Consider the following 23882-nt stretch of genomic DNA (forward strand, 5'->3'; position numbering starts at 1 on the left):
GGAGTTTCTGGGGCACGTGGTATATATTGTTTAAATATTTATTTAGGTCTATATCATCATTATTATTATCTATCTCTGAATTTACAGCTGTATCAATATAACCAAATAGTACTCCAGAAAAGCTGTAACAGTTTAAAGACCCATCAATATTATATATTATATGGCAGAACAGTAGATATTTCCCTTTTGACTTAATTAATTATTTTTTTCTGGTCTGAAATTTTAAATGTCTGTGAAGTCTCATCTACCATTGTTTACCTTTATGGTTTCTGTCTCGGCATCATGCCTAGGAAAACCTCTCTTTGTGACTGAACTTTAATTCTATTTTCTTTGCATGAAGAAAAATATTATACATGTCTCCTTTAACTTCTTAATGATTTAGCAAATTTTACAGAAACAGCTATGCATAAATGGAAACTATGCTCTCTCCCTCTCTTTTTTTTAGACTAGCTGGGGTATTTCCAGTTATAAAATGTTAGTTAGTTTATCTTTATATTTAAAAAATATTAAACTAATAAGAATACTCACACTGAATGAGATATTTAAATAGGGGTCAATAATCTGAAACGGTTTTCTTTTTTTTTTTTTATTATTATTATTATTATTATAATACTTTAGGTTTTATGGTACATGTGCGCAATGTGCAGGTAAGTTACATATGTATACATGTGCCATGCTGGTGCGCTGCACCCACCAACTCGTCATCTAGCATTAGGTATATCTCCCAATGCTATCCCTCCCCCCTCCCCCCACCCCACAACAGTCCCCAGAGTGTGATGTTCCCCTTCCTGTGTCCATGTGTTCTCATTGTTCAATTCCCACCTATGAGTGAGAATATGCGGTGTTTGGTTTTTTGTTCTTGCGATAGTTTACTGAGAATGATGATTTCCAATTTCATCCATGTCCCTACAAAGGACGTGAACTCATCATTTTTTATGGCTGCATAGTATTCCATGGTGTATATGTGCCACATTTTCTTCATGCTAAAAACTCTCAATAAATTAGGAATTGATGGGACGTATCTCAAAATAATAAGAGCTATTTATGACAAACCCACAGCCAATATCATACTGAATGGGCAAAAACTGGAAGCATTCCCTTTGAAAACTGGCACAAGACAGGGATGCCCTCTCTCGCCACTTCTATTCAACATAGTGTTGGAAGTTCTGGCCAGGGCAATTAGGCAGGAGAAGGAAATCAAGGGTATTCAATTAGGAAAAGAGGAAGTCAAATTGTCCCTGTTTGCAGATGACATGATAGTATATCTAGAAAACCCCATTGTCTCAGCCCAAAATCTCCTTAAGCTGATAAGCAACTTCAGAAAAGTCTCAGGATACAAAATCAATGTGCAAAAATCACAAGCATTCTTATACATCAATAACAGACAAACAGAGAGCCAAATCATGAGTGAACTCCCATTCACAATTGCTTCAAAGAGAATAAAATACCTAGGAATCCAACTTACAAGGGATGTGAAAGACCTCTTCAAGGAGAACTACAAACCACTGCTCAAGGAAATAAAAGAGGATACAAACAAATGGAAGAACATTCCATGCTCATGGGTAGGAAGAATCAATATCATGAAAATGGCCATCCTTCCCAAGGTAATTTACAGATTCAATGCCATCCCCATCAAGCTACCAATGACTTTCTTCACAGAATTGGAAAAAACTACTTTAAAGTTCATATGGAACCAAAAAAGAGCCCGCATCGCCAAGTCAATCCTAAGCCAAATGAAACGGTTTTCTTTAACCTAGCCTCTGTACTTAGTTACCATTTTGGGTTTTGGTAGGATGGAGAACAGGGACGTTAACGTTAGGAACAAAGAGTAAAAGGAATAGAATCATTCAATACTGAGAGGAAAACAGAGGAGAAAGAAAATGTTTGAGAAAAACATTGATTTTATTTAGGAGATATCACATATTATATTATTATCTCAATCATTGAATTCTACCAGTGAATTTTTTATACTCTAGTTGTTCAGATAGCTCATAATCATTCCACATCTTAAGAGTCTGTATTCCCTCCCTCTCTCTCTCTGATGTTGAAATGTGAATTTAAAAAATGTGTGGCTAAATACTTTTCTTTCCTAGTAGTTTGGAAAATTAACAGTAGTTTTAGGCTTCAAAGTTCTCTTTTGCAGAGCGATAAATTAAATAATTGAAGAAAAATATTAATTTTCATGTTTGTTATCTTAGCCAAGTAGGGAAAAAAAGCATAACACATTCTAGCAAGAAATGACATTACAAAAATCTGCTTTATAAAGTCCCATGTTGAAAGGTCAGTATGAATCACAATTAATGACACTTCTTCAGAACAGAATAATGTTAACAATGTAAGTCCTTAAGCAAAATTTAGATCCCAGCAATATTAAACAAAAATAATTTTATGGCTTGACCTGGTCCTGAGAGATTATTTTTGCAATAGTGTTTAGAGGTAGTAATAAACAATCTCCTCCAAGAGGGAAGCAAAGCTCGAACCACTCAAACAAAACTTAAATTAGCGAATGATTAAGATGTAAATGTGGTGATTTAATGATTCATTTATTCATTCAACAAATATTTACTGAGTGTATATCCTATACCAAGCCCTATTCTAGGGATTTCCCCTATAGCAGAGAAAAACACGCAGCAGATAAAACATCATAACCTTCTCAGCATAAGTTTTGGGGTCTAAACAATTTTTTTACTCTTCCTCAGATATTATTATTATATTTTCTTCTTTAACCCCGAGCTTCATATAAACACTAATGTTTAGATTTATCATTTACTCCCTTTTTTCCTTGTTATGTGTTCAATATTACATGTTCTGCCGATGAACTGAAATGCTGTCTGAAATTATTTCTTAAAGTACATTTTCTTTCATGATTTCTACCGTATATCTTCAATAATATCCTGGCAGCTACCTTAGGATGGAGTTCTGTATATTGGTGTCCTGTGAACTCACAGGTGAGAAGACATAATAATATTTTCCTGCAAAATACTTACAGCTAGTAATCATTCATAGCTTGTAAAGAGAAGGTGCAAGAGAGAAGCCAGGCAGGCATTATACATTTTTAGGTACAAAGTGGAGTCTAAAAGATCATAAGAAGGAAAACAGATACTTAAAACAGAAGCTAATATTTAAGGCAAAATGGGTAAAGAGAAATGGCTCTGTATATAAATGACAAGATTAGAGAGTCCATACTTGAATGGTTAGGAGACAAAAATAAGAAATTAAGTATTAATAGAAAACAGAATTGGGTCATCATTGTTAAGTAGGTTAAAAGCAGCATTAAGAAACAGGACAAAATGTGGCCTTAGATTGTCTGAGAGCAGAAGAAACACAAGCAGAGAATTTAAGTGATCATGGATCACCGGCTGAGTTATGGGGTTTGTTAGTATATGAAACCTTAAGAAGTTTTATCTTTGTCTTATCAAAGCAGAAATTTCAATGTATAACACCTTCAAGTGGAAGGACCAGGTCTATCCACCTTTATGTCATTAAAGTCATGTCTGAATGTAAGGATGTGTTTTCCAGCTGGATTAATGACTCAGTACTGGGTCAGTGTTAGTATTCTCAAAACAGATAAGGTAAGTCAGATAGTGATGGGAAGATTTTTCTGTGTTTAATGGCTTGGTTTTATCTCCCTTTTTATGTATTCCTGTCACTCCATCTGGTATGAAGTGAGGTACTAGCAATGGAGGCGCTAATCTAAGACAAAGTGCCTGCTTTTACAATCTAAAAAGAATATTTAAGTGTGCATCTAATACATCTATGCTTTGGTATGTCTTTGGTATTTTCTAATATGTATGACTTCAGATATCATTATGTCTACTAAAGATTTATATCTTCTCTACACTCCAGCTAGTGTTTGAAAGACAGAGTTAAAGACATAAAATGGATGGGAATGTCCTATAGAGGAAGTTTCTTCCTTATTGATAGAAAAAGTGCAGGGAAAATAAAGTCTTATTTTGCAAACAGGAAACAAAAAAGTGTGTAGACTTTTAGTATCTTAAATCAGTGTTGGCACATAGTGTAAGAATATTTCAGATTTTAATATATCTATTAACTTCATGTGATAATTATACGTTAGATAATAGAAAATTTATGGGAAATTTAATAGCCACTTCAAGATCATAGAGAAAATTAAAACTTATTTGAAAGCATGATGCTCTTAAAGGTACAGGAATTCCAGGACATTTGAAAAATTAGACTATTAATAATCTCAAATACCTGAGAGAAAAGATTAAGGACTCAATTGAAAATAAATGTTTATTTTAATGCTGTCAAGCTTTATATTGTAATTTCTTGTTTTCTTTTCTGCTTGCACTACTAGATTGAAGTTTTCTTGAAAGAAGGGCACTCTCTTATCGTTTATCAATCTGTTCTCAGAATCAGCCCAATGCCTGGCTCATATTAGGTGCACAAAAAATATTTGTTGAATTAATAAAAGTGTAGAGGAATAAATGGAAGCTTTAAAAATCATTAGAACTGCTAAGGGCTTTCCATTGCAAAATGAGTGAAAATGCCATTCATAGTGATGAAATTTTCTCACCAAACAGCACACTAAGCCTTTGACTAACTAAATTTATTGTTAATTGATTAAAATAAATTATTTGAAAAACCAAAGCTATATTGATCAGTTTTTTTTCCTTTCTTTGAGGGTATGGATTTCCCTAAAATTTATTTTTCCTTGTGTTTTCTTAATTTATTTTCAAATAGATATTTATAACAATTCTTACTGTTATTTAAAAAACACAGTAAAAAGTTATATTTTAACAGGCTAGTTGTGTAATTAGTTGTCTTATTAGCCACCTTCAAATTCAATGAAAGATCAAGTCTTTGTTGTTGTTGTTGTTGTTGTTGCTGTTGTTGAGACAGAATCTCGTTCTGTTGCCCAGGATGGAGTGCAGTGGCACAATCTTGGCTCACTGCAACCTCCACCTCCCAGGTTCAAGTGATTCTCCTGCGTCAGCCTCCCAAGTAGCTGGGACTATAGGTGCGCACCATCATGCCTTGCTAATTTTTGTATTTTTAGTAGAGATGGGGTTTCACCATGTTGGCCAGGCTGGTCTGGAACTCCTGACCTCAGGTGGTCTGCCCACTTCGGCCTCCCAAAGTGCTGGGATTACAGGCATGAGCCACCATGCCTGGCCGAAGACCAAGTCTTAAAAGTGATTTTAGATCAATGCTTTTGAGGTTAATCCCACAATTCACTAGACTGTATTGTGAAGTCTATTGTGGTTTCATAGTTTTCAAAACTTTGAGAAAATAACCAAAAATAACAGCTGCTTATTCTTACATTAAATATTTATCTATAATATTTATTATGTACAATATAAAATTTTAATCTTAAGTTTTGATGTTAATTATAATAATCACCACAATAAATATTTTTATTCATCTAGAATGTAGATGTGTCTAGAAAAGAAAAATCTAAGAAACTCTTCTGTAAATAATTATCAAATAAAATGTAATTTAAACACTTGATCAAATCTATGAAAATACATTTCTGAGAATAATTAATTTTTTTCTTATGTTTGTAGCAGGTAATGAGTGAATATTTTATTACCAATATGTGTCTTCATAAAATAAGCTTGACTATGTATAGAAAGAGCTAAACATAGATTGACTCAATCTCTTCATAACACATCTGTTTGACTTGACAAGGGAAACTGTTGAATGGATAGAGTATTACATGCAAGGCCACCTATGACCCATCTGTTTTCTTATACTGTTCAAAGTAGACACAGATCTCACATCATAAATAATCAGTGCAGTATGTTTTCCACAAAAGCCTGAAACACAAGTCTATTTCTGGAGTTATAAGGATGTGTGAAGATGTCATCATTTAATTGCTTTCCTTTGCATAATAAAGTTGATAGCTTCAAATAATGTGACCAATTTTCTGCTATTAACCTTACCCCATTTGCTTTCATGGAATGGAAATTTGACATTCAAAATCTTTAGTCTAGTTATTTGCTCAGGCTCATTAAATCAGAAATGAAAGACATTGTGTCAATTCCAGAACTTGATTTATGAGACATGAAAACTTAAAACAAGAAAATGAGCCATGTAGTCATTTTGGCATCTAGCTATCGGTGCTTCCAGCCATTGGCTGCATTAGTGAAAGCATTTTTTAGACATGTGATAAAACTGCATCACACTACACACTCCTACACATACACACATATACAGATATAAATGCATGAAAGAATGGTGAAACTGAATTATGTCCTATAGTCTAGTTAACAATATTGTGCCATTGTTAATTTCCTGTTGCTATTGTTCTATAATTATACAAGATGCATCACTAGGAGAAGCTGGGTGAAGGGTACATGGTTCTCTGTGTACTGTTTTTATTTTTTTCATGTTCTAATGAGTTTATAATTATTTCAAAATAAAAAGTTTAAAAAAAGGCTAAAGAAAGAGGGAGCCTATTTGATGAAAATGGCCCTAGGTTAAGAATCAGAAATCCATAAAACTTTGGGCAAGTGACGTAACCTCAGGTTTAGGTTTCATTCTCTGTAAAATTCTGGTGGATGCACTAAAAGATTGGCAGGGATACTTTTAGCTTATGATTAGGATTCCGATTTGAAAGACGGAATTGGTGAACATTTTTCTGATCCACAAAACATTTTTCAGCAGATCAAAAGTTTTCATAAAATAATTTTCTAAAGGTAAAACATTTGAAATAAAATGCTGTAAATATATAGCAATTCCAATGTATATTTCATGAGCTTTCACCATATTTGCTATGTAGTTGAAAATGTGTATGAATGTGCTTATTGGCTACGTTTGCCTTTGTAGTTTAGTAACATAGGTAGCCTGTTAAAGTTGTGGCCATATATTATTAAAATTACATGTGATTAGAGAAAATTCACTAACCAGGTTTTAGTCTGTATATATATGTAAGAGTTGAAAAACCTGTATGGCTCAAAAACAAACCCTGCACGCTTTTCAAAATTCAATGTTTAATTTTTAGAATAAAAATTTTTCCATCATTTATTTTTAAAAGTTACTTTTGGAAACAATAATGCTCTTATATCATGTTCTGACTGTCAGCAACTTTATGTACATTGTGTCATTCAATCCTCATTACAAAATATGAAATATACTTTATTATTCCCTGAAGAAGTGGAGAAGCAAATAAAGTTTAAGTCCTGTGACTAAGATCTCACAGCTGGTAAATGGTAATACTGAGAAGTCTTCTCTGACTTTGAAGGCAGTGTTTTTTCCACTGTACCACTTTGTCTCTGAGAATGTGAAGATATGACAAGTTTTTAAGTTTGCATTGTGATTTGTTTTTCAGCTTTTGATATCTCTTATAGAGATAGAAGAAAGAGCAAGACTAGGGTTCATGTACTAGTTTTCAGATATTGTAGTTTAAATATTTAGGTTGATTTCCTTTCAAAATACAATAAAGCATATCATTTAATGGTATAGGCTTTGTAGAAATCAGACATAGCATGAATTCCAGCTGGCCGTATCTAGTTGGGAGACTTGCTAAAAGTCTCAGTCTCAATTTCCTCATCTGTAATAGAAATTGTATCTACCTCAGAGCATTGTTGTGAGGATTAAAATAGATTAGTTCATTTAAAGGACTTTACACTATAACTATCCATACCACTCACTAACACCTGTGACTATATTTTTATAATTATTTTAATTATAATTATAAATGAGTAGTTAGAAATGTACTGTAGTATATCTATTACGTAATTGTATCACAGACATGAAATCTTTTACCAATAAAATATTTTCAGTTTTTAATTTTTCAATTTGTCCAAAACTAAGTATATGATTATGAAGTTAATTATGAATACACAGATCTTATTAATGTATTTTTGAAATGAAAAATATTTGGTCTTAGGCTGAAATTCCAACTTTAGAAAATCCACAGCTTTCTGATTATTTAAGGGCTGCTTTCATGGATATAACTGCAAAATGAAGGATATGTTTTCATTATCAGCTTTCATATTGTGGGCAGATGCCTTTTGTCCTTTAGTTTGCCTTAAGAAAGTCTTTGTAGGATTCAGTGAGTTCCAATGGCATAGGTTCCACCAGAGAAACTTCGCATACCGATTCTGATAGACACTGTGATGAAGACACATATGGCTCCAAAACATATTTCTGACAATCTGGTAGATTCAGTTCTGTGATTTTATCTTCTATAGCGGTTACATTTTTTTAAATGCACATCACCATGATATGGTTGTGAATCATGTAGATAATATTGGGAAATGATTTAATTTCCGTAATAGTTCAGAGTCTTACATAGCAAGTAAAATCATAACAAAGTGTCTTTTAGTAACAAGATGCACAGAAAGATCAATATTTCAGTGATGCATTTTAATCAAAGAGTGCATTTCTATATGTGAACTTCCTACTCAACAGCAACTGAAGATAAAGCACTTATTCTCCTGGCTTACCCACCTGGCCTTACTCTACTGACCTTAAACTCATGTCCTCACCAACCAGAATTGCCCAATTGATTTTTTTCTTGAGACAGAGTCTCGCTCCATCGCCCAGGCTGGAGTGCCATGGCACGACCTCGGCTCACTGCAAACTCCGTCTCCTGGGTTCAAGTGATTCTCCTGACTAAGCTTCCTGAGTAACTGGAATTACAGGCACCTGCCACCACGCCCGACTAATTTTTGTATTTTTAGCAGAGACGGAGTTTCACCAGGTTGGCCAGGCTAGTCTCAAACTCCTGACCTCAGGTGATCTGCCTGCCTTGGCATTCCAAAGTGCTGGGATTATAGGTGTGAGCCACTGTGCCTGGCCTCAATTGATTTTACCAAGCGAGCCTTACCCAGTGGTATTCACAATTAGTTCATTTGTTGTTGTTGTTGTTATTGTTTTGAGGCGGAGTCTTGCTCTGTTGCCTGGGCTGGAGTGTAGTGCCGTCATCTTGGCTCACTGCACCCCGGACGACTCCTGGGTTCAAGCGATTCTCTTGCTTCAGCCTCTTAAGTAGCTGGGATTACAGGCTTGTGCCACCAAGCCCTGCTAATTTTTGTATTTGCAGTAGAGATGTGGTTTTGCCATGTTGGCCAGGCGGGTCTTGAGCAGCCTGGGCTTACCAACCTACCATATTCACCTGCCAGGTCTCAGCCAGCATGATTTAATCTGCTGGTCTCACACCCACCTGGTGTTGACCACCTTGCTTCATTCAGCTGGCCTTCACCTTCCAGCGTTCCTCTCACTGTCGTCCCCGTCCAATACTACCCTCCTGTTATTATTTAGCTGGCTTACTGACTTTGCTTTAATGCTTTTGGCTGTTTCCCCTTGATTATTAGTTTAAGCCAAAAACAAATTGAGTGAAACCTTGCTGTGCAAAGTGGGGGACCTTAGGCCAGTGGTGGCATCACCTGGGAGCTTGTAAGAAATTCAGAGTCTCGGCCGGGCGTGGTGGCTCACTTCTGTAATCTCAGCACTTTGGGAGGCCAAGTTGGGTGGATCACTTGAGGTCGGATTTCGAGACCAGCCTGGCCAACAAGGTGAAACCATGTCTCTACTGCGAATACAAAAATTAGCTGGGTGTGGTGGCACAAGCCTGTAATCCAGCTTCTTGGGAGGCTGAGGCAGGAGAATTGCTTGAACCTGGGAGGCAGAGGTTGCAGTGAGTCGAGATGGCACCACTGCACTTCAACTGGGTGACAAGAGTGAGACTCTGTCTCAAAACAAAAAAAAAGAAAAGGGAGGAGGGAAGGAAGGAAGGAAGGAAGGGGAAGGGGAGGAAGAAAGAAAGAAGGAAGGAAGAAAGGAAGGAAGGAAGGAAGGGGAAGGGAAGGAAGGAAGAAAGAAAGAAAAGAAAGAAAGAAAGGGAAGGAAGGAAGGAAAGAAAAAAGAAGAAAAGAAAAGGAAAGAAGGAAAGAGAAAGAAAGAAAGGGAAAGAAAGAAATTCAGAGTCTCAGCTGGGTGCTGTGGCTCACAGTTGTAATCTCAGCATTTTGGGAGGCTAAGGTGGGTGGATCACTTGGGGCTAGGAGTTCCAGACCAGCCTGGCCAACATGGCGAAACTCCATCTCTACTAAAAATACCCCAAAAATTTAGCCAGGGTGTGGTGGTGGTGCATGCCTGTAGTTCTAGCTACTAAGGAGGCTGAGGCAGGAGAATTGCTTAAACTTGGGAGGCAGAGGTTGCAGTGAGTCGAGATTGTGCCACTGCACTCCAGCCTGGGTGACAGAGCAAGACTCTGTCTTGGGAAAAAAAAAAAAAAAAAAGAAATACAGACTCTTTCATACTGGACTAGAGCCTTAAAAAAATTAATTTTAAAAAAAGAAATGCAGAGTTTTATGCCCACCCAGACCTACTGAATCTGAATCTGGATTTCAACACACCTTCCAGGGATTTGTATGATTCATGATTGAGAAGAAGTAATTTTAAAGCTACTGGGTAGCTCACAGATTCTCCAGAAAGCCAGAGAGCCAGATTTGGGAATGTTGCCATCAAATATAACACCCACATCATTCCACAGAGGGGATGAGCCCAGTGCCTGGGTCACCAGGCACCGGGCAAGAACAGAAAGGCTGCACTGCTAACAGTGGGGAGCTGGCGTCACAGCAGAGCCGCCATCTCCTCCTCCCTCACCCTGGAGCCCATGTGGGCCTGGCCCCTTCTTCATTCTCTAGCTTTCAACCCAAGGCAGATACAGAAGGTTGCTGGGGCCCAGGCCACAGCCTGTCCCTCAGCTTAGGAGAGACCAAGAGAGGGAGTGGCATTTTCAGTTTAAGTAATGAGAGCAGAGATGTACCTAAGGAGGGCGGGGAGGTTTCAAAACACAGGCAAGGGAGTTCAACTGCCGTGTGGCCAAAGACATAACAGACTCCACTCCCTGCATATTTTGGGGGCAGAAGAGTTGTGAAGTCCAGCTCTGCCACTACCTGCCTGGTTACCTTTACCAAGGACAGGAATATCTTACACCCTCTGTTTCCTCACGTTTAGTATTTCAGTATTTAAATATGATGCTTGCTGTATACACAAGGCTTTATAATTTACAAAGCTTCCCTTGCATGTGTTTTCATTTGAGCCATAGTATAACTCTTTGTGATAGATAAGGAAGGAATGCAGTGTGATCTCCATTTAACAGATGGGAAGAGAGAGAAGCTGGGAGTGACCAGCCTGAGTGCTGAAACTCCAAGTCTTCAGGTTCTTCGTAATGCAACCCTGTAACCACAGACAAGTAGTTAATGTGTGTGAAAGTAAGTGAAACACTGTAATGTGTTATTCCCCCGAAAAGGTGTTACTTATAGCCCTAGTAATACTCTATAAATACATATCTAACTTAATTGATTCAGCCACCAAGATGTTGACCCTAGAATCAGTAAAGTAATCCCCTTTCCCTTTTAGTGGCATTGTAAAACTATTACTAGGAAAAGTTAATAATTAATGTCAGTGGTGAGGTGCATATTAATGCCACAGAAACCCAGAAGGAAGGCATTGATTAAAATAGAAACTATTTTAATAACTCTTAAATAAGGAAACCTTATTAAGAGTCTTCTGTAGAAAGTAATTGAGAAAATCTCATGTTTCTTTTGAACTCTTTGGAGAAAATAAAAAGGTGATAATTTCAATGAAATTTTTAAGTTCTACAAAAATCCTTCATCCAGTTCTAGGAGATAAAATGGTAGCTAAAGGACAAGCACAGTGACAAGACCAGAATTCAGGTCTTCTGTTCTCAAGATCAGTGTTTATTTTGAGGATTTGTTGTTGTTTGAGATAGGGCCTGGCTCTTTAACCCAGGCTGTAGTGCAGTGGCGTAATCTTGGCTCAGTGCAACTTGTGCCTCCTGGGCTCAAGTGATCCTCCCACCTTAGCCTCCCCAGTAGCTAGGACTACATTGCACACCACCGCGCCTGGCTAATTTTTGTATTTTTTGTAGAGACAGCGTTTTGCCATGTTCCCAAGGCTGGTCTCGAACTTCTGGATTCTTGGACTCCAGCCTTCCAAAGAGCTGGTATTACAGGCTCAAGCCACTGCACCTGGCCTTGAGTTTCTTAAATAATGAATCTCTTCAGCCTTTTTCTCTAGAAAGATATACAAATTTTGTTTCCTTTTCTCTCTCTTCTAATAGCAGGTCACACCCTATGGGTTTCATATTTTTTTTTAATCATCTGTCATGAATCCTCAGTCTCTAGTTCTCTGTTATCGATATGACATAAAGTGAAAGCCTTTTCAACACAGTTTTAAATTCAGGTATCAGATCAAATACGGCTGGCAAATCCTGCCCAGTGAAATAAGTTGTTAGCTGAAGCAGTAAAAAAAGAATGAGTGCTTTTTTTTTCTGTTATGACATCCCTGCTCTGTAAGTAAATGATGGTAAATATTACTACAATGCAATCTAAACTGGAATAATTTTATTCACGTTCATTTTATTTGACTCTTTTGCAGGGAGAGGAATCTTTTCTATTTTAAATATATAAGCATTGGTATATATTTAACCATTTATGGAGTCTCTACCATATGAGAAGGACTGTGGTAAGCAATTAAAATATAGTATCTCAAATCCTCTTTGGTATTATGAGCATTTTACCATTGATGAATAACTATAACTATAATAATAATAATACTTGCTACTTTGTACAAGGTAGTCAGCAATATGTGAACTAGCTAAGCTGATTCACATATACTATCTTGTTGGTCCTAACATCTTCCTTATGAGGTTACTACTATTGTCATTTTGTCATTCCATTTTCCAGATTAGAGAAAAAGAGAGATTAAGAAACTTGCCCGTGGTTCCTTAATTAGTAAATGTTGGGACCTATGTCCAACCTCATGTACGTTCATTGCCAAAGCCTGTTGGCATCCCGAGAACAAGTTACCTCTGAATTTTGGTAAATTCTTCAAACACTCTTACCTTTGAAAGCCTAATACAGAACAGGCTCTAGCACCTGACAAGCCTGGCTTCAAATCCTTATGGATCTGTTTGGCAATTACCATCAACAGGGTTTCTCCTGTTCCCACAAGCAAGTCGTATTTGTAGCCAGTGGGAAGAGGAGAAAAGAACAAAAGCACATGCTCCTTTTTTATAAGAGCATGAATGACTTCTGTTCCCATCCCATTTGTCAGAACTTAGTTTTGCAGATTATCCTGGGGAGGTTCGGGAATGCTGATTTTAAACTAGGCAGCCATGTGCTCAGCTAAAATTTACAGATTTCACTAATAAATAAAGGGAAGAATAGATATTAGGACAACCAGGCAACCAGGAGTCTTTTCCTCCCTGAGTTTTGGTACTCTGTGACCTTGGACAAATTTCTGATCTTGTCTAAGCCTCAGTTTTGACCTGTGCGAAATGAGGTTAATAGTATCATGCCTGTAATCCCAGCACTTTAGGAGGCCCATGCAGGTGGATTGCTTGAGCCTGGGAGTTGGAGACCAGCCTGGACAACATGGTGAAATCCTGTCTCTACAAAAAATCCAAAAATTAGCCAGACACGGTGTCATGTGTCTGTTGTCCCAGCTACTTGGGAGGCCGAGGTGGGAGGATCATTTGTGCCTAAGAGGTTGAGGCTACAATAAGCTATGATCACACCACTGTACTCCAGCCTGGGCAACAGAGCAAGACACTGTCTCAAAAGATAAAAAGAAAGAAGAGTCTCTGAAGGAAGGCTGTATTTGAATAAGACTCTTCACAACAGCCAACTGTCTGAATTACAAGAAGCGATGGCTGAATCAATATTGGGCCCTTAAAATCCATATTGTGACTTTGGAAGTATCTGTAACTTAACACTTCTACAGAGTGAAGTCTACATAGATCATGGCCTTATGAGCATCAATAAGAATTTAAGGGATATGGCCGGGCATGGTGGCTCACGCCTGTAATCCCACTTTGGTAGGCCAAGGCAGGCAGATTGCCTGAGGTCAGGAGTTGAAGACCAGCCTGGTCAATATGGCGAAACCCCGTCTCTGCTAAAAATATAAAAAGTAGCCGGGCATGGTGGTGGGTGCCTGTAGTCCCAGCCACTCGGGAGGCTGAGGCCGGAGAATCACTTGAACTGGGGAGGTGAAGGTTGCAGTGAGCTGAGATCGTGCCACTGCACTCCAGCCTGGGTGATAGAGAAAGACTGTCTTACATAAAATAAAATAATTAATTAAATTAAAAATAAATAAATAAATGAGAACGCCCATGGCTTATATAAAGTGAGAAGAATGAGGCTAATGCTGACTTGGGTCCTGTAAGTAAAGTAGTCAAATCACCCTTGAAATCTCTTAAATCACTAGGCCCTGTGCCCAAGACTCCCCCAAACCAAGAATAGTACTAATTTTAGACCAGTATAACAGAGACCCTACCCAGCAACCCATGGTTCAGAGGGCTCCACTGTGGCCCTTCTCCAGTCAAACCTACCAGGGGTGAGGAGTCAGTCAGGCCCAAAGGATGTGTCCATCTGGACCTTGTACACCCCTGACCCCAACCTCTAGACTAACCTCAGGGGATGAGAAACTCTGAATTCCCTGTACAAATGGCCTGAGCCCACTTCCGAGGCCTGAATAGGCCTCTTCCCCAGGTCCAACTTTCCAAAGGGAGGTCACACCACCAGAGTGGGCCCCTCAGATCAAGCGGTGACAAAAGGCAACTGTTTGGTAATGTGAAAGGAGCTTGGACGTGTGAGCTGGGTGGCCCATGCTTGTACACAAAGCCCCTTGCCATGCAGACAGAGCCAGCAGTGGGAAGTGAAGAGGGTGGCCTATAGAGCTTGAGCCAGCTCTCCTGGTGCTGCTCACACTGCAGTAGAACTCTGAGGAGCCTGAGTCCTTTGACTTTGACCTGGTCTTTCATCCCATCTTACAGGACTATTTGTCACGGCAGGAGGACAGAATATATTTCTCTGTTAGCTTGATATATAACTTGTATATGTTTAAACATGTTAAGTGTGGATGTCTGTTTGTACTCTAGCCCAGGATCCCACACATGACAGGAGGCCTGGCCAAGAACTAATTGTTATCTTTTGAAACTGAGCCTCACTGCGTCACCCAGGCTGGTGTGCAGTGGTGTGATCTTGGTTCACTGCAACCTCCACTTCCCAGGTTCAAGCGATTCTCATGCTTCAGCCTCCTGAGTAGCTGGGACTACAGGCACACACGACAACGCCCTGCTAATTTTTTGTATTTTCAGTAGAGATGGGGTTTCACCATGTTGGCCAGGCTGCTCGAACTCCTGACCTCAAGCGATTTGCCCTCCTTGGCCTCTCAAAGTGCTGGGATTGCAGGCATGAGCCACTGTTCCCAGCCTGATTTGCATTTTAGTTTCAGTCTCTTTTTGCCTGAGTGTAAGGCCAGCAGGTATCACTTGCATAGGAGAGAAGGACAATGAGACAAAATGAGGCTGGGCACAGTGGCTCATGCCTGTCATCCCAGCACTTTGGGAGGCCCAGGTGGGCAGATCACTTGAGGTCAGAAGTTCAGGACAATGAGACAAAATGATTATTTTTTCATCCCCCTCTTCTTTTTAAAAACATATTTGTTTACTGTTTTTCCCAACATCTTTGGTTAAATTCATGAAGGTATAAAATTATACAGATGATGTGTTTCCTTTAGCTGAGATCCAAGTAAGGGTAGTTCTTGGGGATCCCTGTCAGCAAAGCCCATGCTTAATTTTTTTTTTTTTTTTGAGATGGAGTTTTGTTCTTGTTGCCCAGGCTGGAGTGTAATGGCACGATCTTGGCTCACTGCAACCTCTGCCTCCCGGGTTCAAGTTATTCTCCTGCCTCAGCCTCCCAAGTAGCTGGGATTACAGGTGTGCACCACCATGCCAGGCTAATTTTGTATCTTTAGTAGAGATGGGGTTTCACCATGTTGGTCAGGCTGGTCTTGAACTTTTGACCTCAAGTGATCCACCCATCTTAGCCTCCCAAAGTGCTGGGATTACAGGTGTGAGCCACCGTGCCCGGCTCCATTGTCAAAATTTGATATGACAAAGTCTACTCAGTTTTCTCTCCATGTCTGTTTTCTCTGTATCATAACTACTGTCTTCTGTTATCAGGCCTGAAAAGGCAGGTGCAGCCAAGAAATCAACACTAAGAAGGTTTTTTTGGATGCTGATATTAGCTAGTGGAAATCTTCAGTGGTATATTCAAGCAAATCTTGGTTTTCTCCTTGAAGGCCATTTGGGAGGCCGAGATGGGCAGAGATCACTTGAAGTCAGGAGTTTGAGAGCAGCCTGGCCAACATAGTGAAACCCTGTGTCTACTAAAATACCGAATTACCTGGGCATGGTGGTGCATGCCTGTAGTCTCAGCTACTCGGGAGGCTGAGGCAGGAGAATCACTTGAACCTGGGAAGCAGAGGTTGCAGTGAGCTGAGATCATGCCACTGCACTCTAGCCTGGGTGACAGAGCGAGACTCTGTTTCAAAAAAAAAAAGAAAAAAAAATGAAATTCAGAGCCTCATGCCCACCTAGAACTACTGAATCTGAGTCTATATTTCAACACACTCCCTCAGTGATTTGATTACTGTTTGAGAAACTGTTATTAAAAAGCTACTGGGGACTGGGTGCGGTGGCTCACACCTGTCTTCCTAGCACTTTGGGAGGCTGAGGCAGGAGGATCCCTTGAGCCCAGGAGTTTGATACCAGCCTGGGCATGATAGGGAGGCACTGTCTCTACAAAAAATAAAATAAAATAAAATAATTAGCCAGGTGTGGTGGTATATGCCTGCAGTCCCAGCTACTTGGTAGGCTGAGGTGGGAGGATTGCTTGAGTCTGGGAGGTTGAGGCTGAGTGAGCCATGATCTTGTCACTGCATTCCAGCCTGGGTGACAGAGTGAGTCCCTATCTCAAAAAAAAAAAATTGTTTTTAAGCTACTGGATAGCTCACAGACTCTCCAGAGTCTGTGATGTGCCAGACTTGGTGATGTGCCATCAGGTACAACATCCACATCACTCCACAGAGGGGATGATCCCAGTGCCCGGGTCACCAGGTAAGAACGGATGTCTGCACTGCTAACAGTGGGCAGCCAACTTCACAGGAGCGCCACCATTGCCTTCTCACCTCACCCTGCAGCCTATGTGGGCCCAGCCCCTTCGTCATTCTCTAGCTTCCAACCCAAGGCAGATGCAGAAGGCTGCTGGGGCCCAGGCCACAGAGCCTGTCCCTCAGCTTAGGGGAGACCAGGAGAGGGGGTGGCATTTTCACTTTAAGTAATGAGAGCACAGGTGTGCCTCATAAAGGAAGAGAGGCTTCAAAACACCGGCAAGGGAGTTCAGCTGCTGTGTGGCCAAAAAAAGAATGACATGACAGATGTCTGCTCCCGGCATTTTTTTTTTTTTCTGGAAGAATTGTGGAGTCCAGCCCTACCACTACCTGCCTAGTCATCTTTACCAAGGTCAGGAATATCTCACACTCTGTTTCCTCATCTTTAATATTACTGTATTTTAATACGATGCTTTCTATTGTTAAAAGAAAAACTTCAGCCAAATTAAATTTAAAGGAGTTCAATTGAGCAATGAACAATTTGCAATTTGGGCAGCCCCTAGAATCACAGCAGATTCAGAGAGACTCCAGGGGTGCCTTGTGGTCAGAACAAATTTACAGACAAAAAAAGTAAAGTGATATATAGAAATCAGAAGTGAGGTACAGAAACACCTGGGTTGGTTACAACTGGGCGTTTGCCTTATTTGAACACAGTTGAAACACTCAGCAGTATATGAGTGGTTGAAGTATGGCTTCTGGGATTGGTCAAGACTCAGCGATTGTCTAATAGTAACAGAGTTAAAATAGACACGTTATATATGTATATTATTTTAAAAAATGTTTTGGGGATATAATGTACATACCATAAAATCCACTTATATTAAGGGTATAATTCCATTATTTTGAATAAATTACTCACTTGTGCAGCCATTACATTTTCATCCATTAGAACATTTCCATCACCCCCAAAAATTTCCTCCTGCCCATTGACGGAATCCCCATTCCCACCCCTAGCCCCAGGCAAACACCAATCTACCATCTGTCTCTATAGATTCGCCTTTTCTGGACACTTCTTACAAAGGGAACCATACCATGTGTGGTATTTCATGTCTGCCTTCTTTCTGTCACTCGGCATGCTGTTTTTGAGGGTCATCCATGTTGTTAGATCAGTACTTTCTATTTGTCTGAAGAAGTAGTAGGTGTGGTAAAGAAGGCTTAGGCTTCAGAGACTATCAGACTTGTGTTGCATCCACACCTGGAAACTCAGAATGCCAGTTCAGTTACTCCACACTCCCATACAAGAGAAACAGAATCCCTTTACCTGGAATACAGATGCCTCCTCATTACTCTCTGGCATCTGCTTCCCCGGGGCTAGATTGAAAGGCAACTATACATCAGAAATAGTGTCTCACTGTCCAGGGACACAGATACAGGGCAAAACATCAGAACCTCACTGCGGCCCTCTGCTCCTCTCCTACTCAACACTTCATCACCCCTAACGACAAAGCAGCCACAAGTATCCATCTGGAACCATTCTTTGTCTTTTCTCAGGCCAGTGTATCTGGATGTGCTAAAGAGCCCTGGGATAAACTCCCCCAACACAGGCAACTGGAGGGAGATGGGAAGGCAGGAGAGGAAAGCAGCAGGATAATTCATAAATTAAATAGACAAGCAGAAGCAACAATACAGTTATAGCCCAAACAGCCACAGAGACAATAACTTACTTAGGATATAGATACCTATATGCAGGCTCACAAAGCTTATTATTTTCTTACCATTAAGTTTATTTACCCTGGCTGTTCTCATAGCGTATCAAATATTTACTCTGCTAAAAAATGATAAAAATAGTATTAAGAAAACATCATGATAGCCAGGCACACTAGTGTGTGCTTGTAATCCCAGCTACTGAGGGGGCTGAGACAGGAGGGTGATTTGAGGCCAGGAGATCCAGTCTAGCTCGGGCAACATAGCGATACCCTGTATAAAAACAATTAAAATTAAAATTACAAATTAAAAAGAAGACATTTTGATATTTGCAAAAAGCATTTAGACCCCGAGCTGAGGAAAACTGACAGAGGGAGATGCATCTGACATGCCCTATTCCAGTGGTCCCCAATCCTGGCTGCACATTAGAATCACCTAGGAAGCTGTTAAAAGGCTACAAATGTGGGCCGGGCATAGTGGCTCACACCTGTAATCCCAGCACTTTGGAAGGCCGAGGTGGGCGGATTGCCTGAGCTCAGGAGTTTGAGACCAGCCTGGGCAACATGGCGAAACCCCATCTCTACTAAAAATACAAAAAATTAGGCTTGGTGGTGCGTGCCTGTAATCTCAGCTACTCAGGAGGGTGAGGCACGAGAATCACCTGAACTCAGGAGACGGAGGTTGCAGTAAGCCGAGATTGTGCCACTGCACTTCAGTCTGGGCGACAGAGTGAGACTCTGTCTCAAAAAAAAAAAAAAGTACAAACGTGGCCAGGCATGGTGGCTCAGTCTGTAATCCCAAAACTATGGGAGGCCGAGGCAGGAGAATCGCTTAAGCCTGGGAGTTTGAGATCAGCCTGGGCAACATAGTGAGACCCCCATCTCTAAAAAAGAAATTGTAATTAGCTGGGTGTAGTGGTGTGTGCCTGTAGTCTCAGCTCCTCCAGCTCCAGAGTCTGAGGTGGGAAGATCACCTGAACCTGGAAGGTCAAGTCTGCAGAGAGCTGTGATCATGCTACTGCACTCCAGCTTAGGTGACAGTGAGACCCTGTCTCAAAAAAAAAAAAAAAAAAAAAAATGTACAAAGGCCCAGGCCCCTCCCCGCCCCCAATTGTATTAGTTTCCTGTGTCTGTCACAACAAATTAACGCATTACAAAAAAAAACCCAAAAAAACCCCAAACTTGTTGGCTGAAACCACACTCACTTCTGTACTTCTGTAGCAATTCTGGAGCCTAGAAGTCTAAAACCAAGGTGTCAGCAGGGGCGAGTTCCTCACAAGGCTGTAAGGAAGAATTCTGCCTTGTCTCTTCCAGCTTCTGGTTGTTCTGATGTTCCTTGCCTTGTGACTGCATAGTTGCAATTTCTGCCTCCATCTTCACGTGACCTCTTCCTGTTCTTCATGGGACTCCTCTGGGTATCTCTTACAAGGACACTTGTAGTTGGATTTAGGGCCATTGAGCTAAACTGTGATAATCTCATCTGAGATCTTTAATTATATCTGCAAATACCATTTTTCCAAATAAGCTAAATTCATAGTTTATAGGACATGAACATATCTTTATGGGAATGACCGCTCAACCCACTATACATAACCAAGTAAATCAAGAGACTGTAGGGTGAAACCTGGGCATTTGCTTTTTTTTTTTTTTTTTTTTTTTTTAAAAAATACAGGGTCTCCCTCTGTTTTCCAGGCTGTAGTGCAAACACAGCTCATTGCAGCCTCGACCTCCTGGGTTTAAGTGATCCTTCTTCCTCGGCCTCCCAAAATGCTGGGATTACAGGTATGAGCCACCACGCCCCACCAGCATTCATATTTTTTAAAGGTCCTTGGGTGATTCCAAGGTTCAGCCAAAGTTGAGAATCATTGATCTACTTGAACTGCCATGTTGTGCCCAGCAGAGGTTCTGAGTACAAACAGACAAGAAGCCCAAAAAAGAGACCAAAGGATGTTTCTGGCCCCCAAACACATGCAAAACTGAGAGAGATCAAGTGGACTGCCCCATCCCAAAGAGAAAAGAGGGCTGTGCTTGGAAAGTGGGAATCCTCATGGAATAATGTAAGGAATGCCCAGTGGGATGGGGGAAGCTTCTAGGGTTTTTGTTTGTTTCTTTGTGGTTTTTGAGGGGTCAAGTTCTCCTCTGTCACCCAGGCTTGAGTGCAGTGGCACGATCATGACTCACTGCAGCCTCAAACTCCTGGGCTCAAGCAATCCTCCCACCTCAGCCTCCTGAGTAGCTGGGACTAGGGAGCATGGCACCACATCCAGCTAGGTTTCTTTTTAGAGATGGGGGCCTCATGATGTTGCCCAGGCTGGTCTCAAGCTCCTGGGCTCAATTGATCCTCCCACCTCAGCCTCCTGAAGTGCTGGGATTGCAGGCTTGAGCAGTTTCTAGTTTTTAAGGTTTAGAATCTATTCATAGGACATAGTGTTGCCAAAGCTTAAGGAGAAAGCCTTGAAGTCAGATTAATCTGGTTTCAAATACCACCTCTGTCATTTTCTTGCTGTGTGACCTTGGGCAAGCTACGTAACCGCTCCACGTTTTAGTTGCCTTGTCTCTCAAAACAGGACAAGACAGCAGCTGCCCTGATATGTTACTGAAGATGTAGTTATCAATGGGATTGAGAAATGATGACCCCAACTCCCAAGGTGTTGACTCTTCAGATACAGAAATAAATGGACAACCATGAGAAGCAAGGTAAAGTGTAATCCTTCAGTGATTTTTTTTTTTTTTTTGAGACAGAGTCTTGCTCTGTCACCCAGGCTAGAGTGCAGTGGTGCAATGTTGGCTCACTGCAACCTTCACCTCCCGGGTTCAACCGATTCTTGTGCCTCAGTCTCCTGAGTAGCTGGGACTACAGGCATGTGCCACCACACCCAGCTAATTTTTTGTATTTTTAGTAGACACAGGGTTTTACCATGTTATCCAGACTGGTCTCCAACTCCTGACCTCAAATGATCCACCCACCTCGGTTGGCCTCCTAAAGTGCTGGGATTACAGGCATGAGCCACCGCGCCCGGCTGCCTTCAATGATTTTTATCTGTAACAGCTAAAATGAAAGTAAAGGAGAGTGCTGGGGCAGATTCTGGTGCTTTGCCACGCTTGGACTTCAGCTGGTCAGAGCTATCGTTATTAGTCTCAGGATCATTCTCTAATGGAAAAATTGTGCCTGAACAACAGATAACAGTGTTGCAAAGTCAGGATGGCAAGGCTGTGCAAACCCAAGAAACTACTAAAGCAGGGGATATAATGTGAAGGAATGTCTCATTTGTTGATGGATATCTGCAGCCTCCTGAGGAAGTTTTACCAAAATAGATTGTGAGAGTGACTAACTGAGGAGCAGCCTTCTAGATTTTGAATGCTGCAGAGCAGAAGAGCATGTCTGGATTGCTGCAGGACCCACAGTTTATTATGAAACAATCAAAGATGCCAGTATATGATCCCAACACATGGCAGGTTGTCTCTGAGGGGTCAGCTAGCCTGCTGGAATGGAGAAATGCCGCTGTAATTGACATTTCCCTTCTTTACATGCTAAGTGACCTCCCCAGATGAGGCAGCTGATTTGTCACATATCAAATCCAGGCTGGACTGGCTTTATAATGATCAGGATGTTCATCGCCTCATATGTCCCTTACCCAGGTCATAGCACCTAGGTATTGATGCAGGTGAGCTCCCAAATTGGTGTTCAGCCCAGGAAAGTTATTGGCTTCACACAGGAAAGAACTTGAGAGTGAACTGACACAGTAAAGTGAAAACTAATCAAGTTTATTAGACCAACAGAGTACAAGAAAATGGCTGCTCCATAGGCAGAAGAGGCCACCCCATAGGGAGAGCAGCACTCGGGTATCACTGGCCAGCTGTGTTTACAGCTACTCCCTAATTATAAGCTAAATAAGGGGCAGGTTATTCACAAATTTTCTACAAAAGAGGTTGGGAGTTCCCAGGACCGAGAGTTCCTCCCCTTTTAAATCATATGAAGTAACTTCCTAGGGCATTGCCATGACATTTGTAAACTGTCACAATTGCTGGTGGGACTGTCTTCTAGCATGCAAATACATTACAATTAGCGTATAATGAGCAGTGAGGGGAACTAGAGGTTGCTTTTGTTGCCAACTTGGTTTTAGATGGTTTTGGCTAGTTTCTTTATTGCATCTTTTTTTTTTTTTTGAGATGGAGTCTCTGTCGCCCAGGATGGAGTGCAGTGGCACAATCTTGGGTCACTGCAGCCTCTGCCTCCTGGGTTCAAGCGATTCTCCTGCCTCAGCCTCCCAAGTAGCTGAGACTACAGGCGCGTGCCACCACGCCAGGCTAATTTTTTTGTATTTTTAGTAGAGACAGGGTTTCACCGTGTTAGCCAGGATAGTATCCCGATCTCCGGACCTCGTGATCTGCCTGCCTCGGCCTTCCAAAGTGCTGGGATTACAGGCATGAGCCACCGCACCCGGCCTACTGCATCCTTTTTGACCAGATCCTGTTTCAATCAACTGGGTTATGACTAGTGCTCAGAAAACAAGGCCTGCTAATCTCCTGCCTCAGTGTGATTATGTGAGTTCCTCTTGCACAGGAATCCCATGGAAACTTACTGCTGCAAAATCAAGCACAGTTCAAATCATATGAGATTGGTTATCTCGGTTTCCCCTCATGGGTCTTACAGATGCCAAGAAAATGATGCCCATTCACAAAAGAATGGGCAAAGTTAAAGGAAATAGTCAAGAGACTTGTCCCAGCAGGGTGAAAACTTTCAAATATAAGAACTGGGATGGGCCGGGCGTGGTGGCTCACGCGTGTAATCCTAGAACTTTGGGAGGCTGAAGCGGGTGGATCACTTGAGGTCAGGAGTTCAAGATCAGCCTGGCAAACCTGGTGAAACCCCATCTCTACTAAAAATACAAAAATTAGCCAGACATGGTGGTGCATGCCTATATTCCCAGCTACTCAGGAGGCTGAAGCAGGAGAATCCCTTGAACCCAGGAGGTGGAGGTTGCAGTGAGCCAAGATAGCACCATTGCACTCTAACCTGGGTGACAAAGCAAGACTCCATCTCAAAAAAAAAAAAAAAAAAAAAAAAAAAGAACTAGGATGAAAATGCTGAATATTGATGAATCAAAAGAAAAATCTTATCGCAGCACTATGGGAGATTCAGTGGACTCACAGGTGCCCCTGCTGGTGTCCCAACATTGAAGGGCCCTCAACAGATTCACCCTATTTACCTGAGTTTGCAGGAATTTGAAAAGACTGAAGGCAAAGATGAAAATGAGAAATCTGACCTCGAATCACTGGGGC

The 23882-nt window shown here is 40.8% G+C and overlaps 1 long non-coding RNA gene across 1 annotated transcript in view; it reads left to right on the forward strand.

Annotated features, from left to right (window-relative positions):
* The window catches only part of LOC134759610 (uncharacterized), a 135999-nt gene that overhangs the window by 85644 nt on the left and 26473 nt on the right, over positions 1-23882 (forward strand). The window contains exons 5-6 of the long non-coding RNA XR_010136061.1: positions 12379-12465; positions 21167-21296. This is a non-coding gene — a long non-coding RNA (uncharacterized LOC134759610). The remainder of the gene's footprint in view (positions 1-12378; positions 12466-21166; positions 21297-23882) is intronic.

This window comes from Pongo abelii, chromosome 11, assembly GCF_028885655.2.
Source record: "Pongo abelii isolate AG06213 chromosome 11, NHGRI_mPonAbe1-v2.0_pri, whole genome shotgun sequence".
Classification (NCBI taxonomy): domain Eukaryota; kingdom Metazoa; phylum Chordata; class Mammalia; order Primates; family Hominidae; genus Pongo; species Pongo abelii.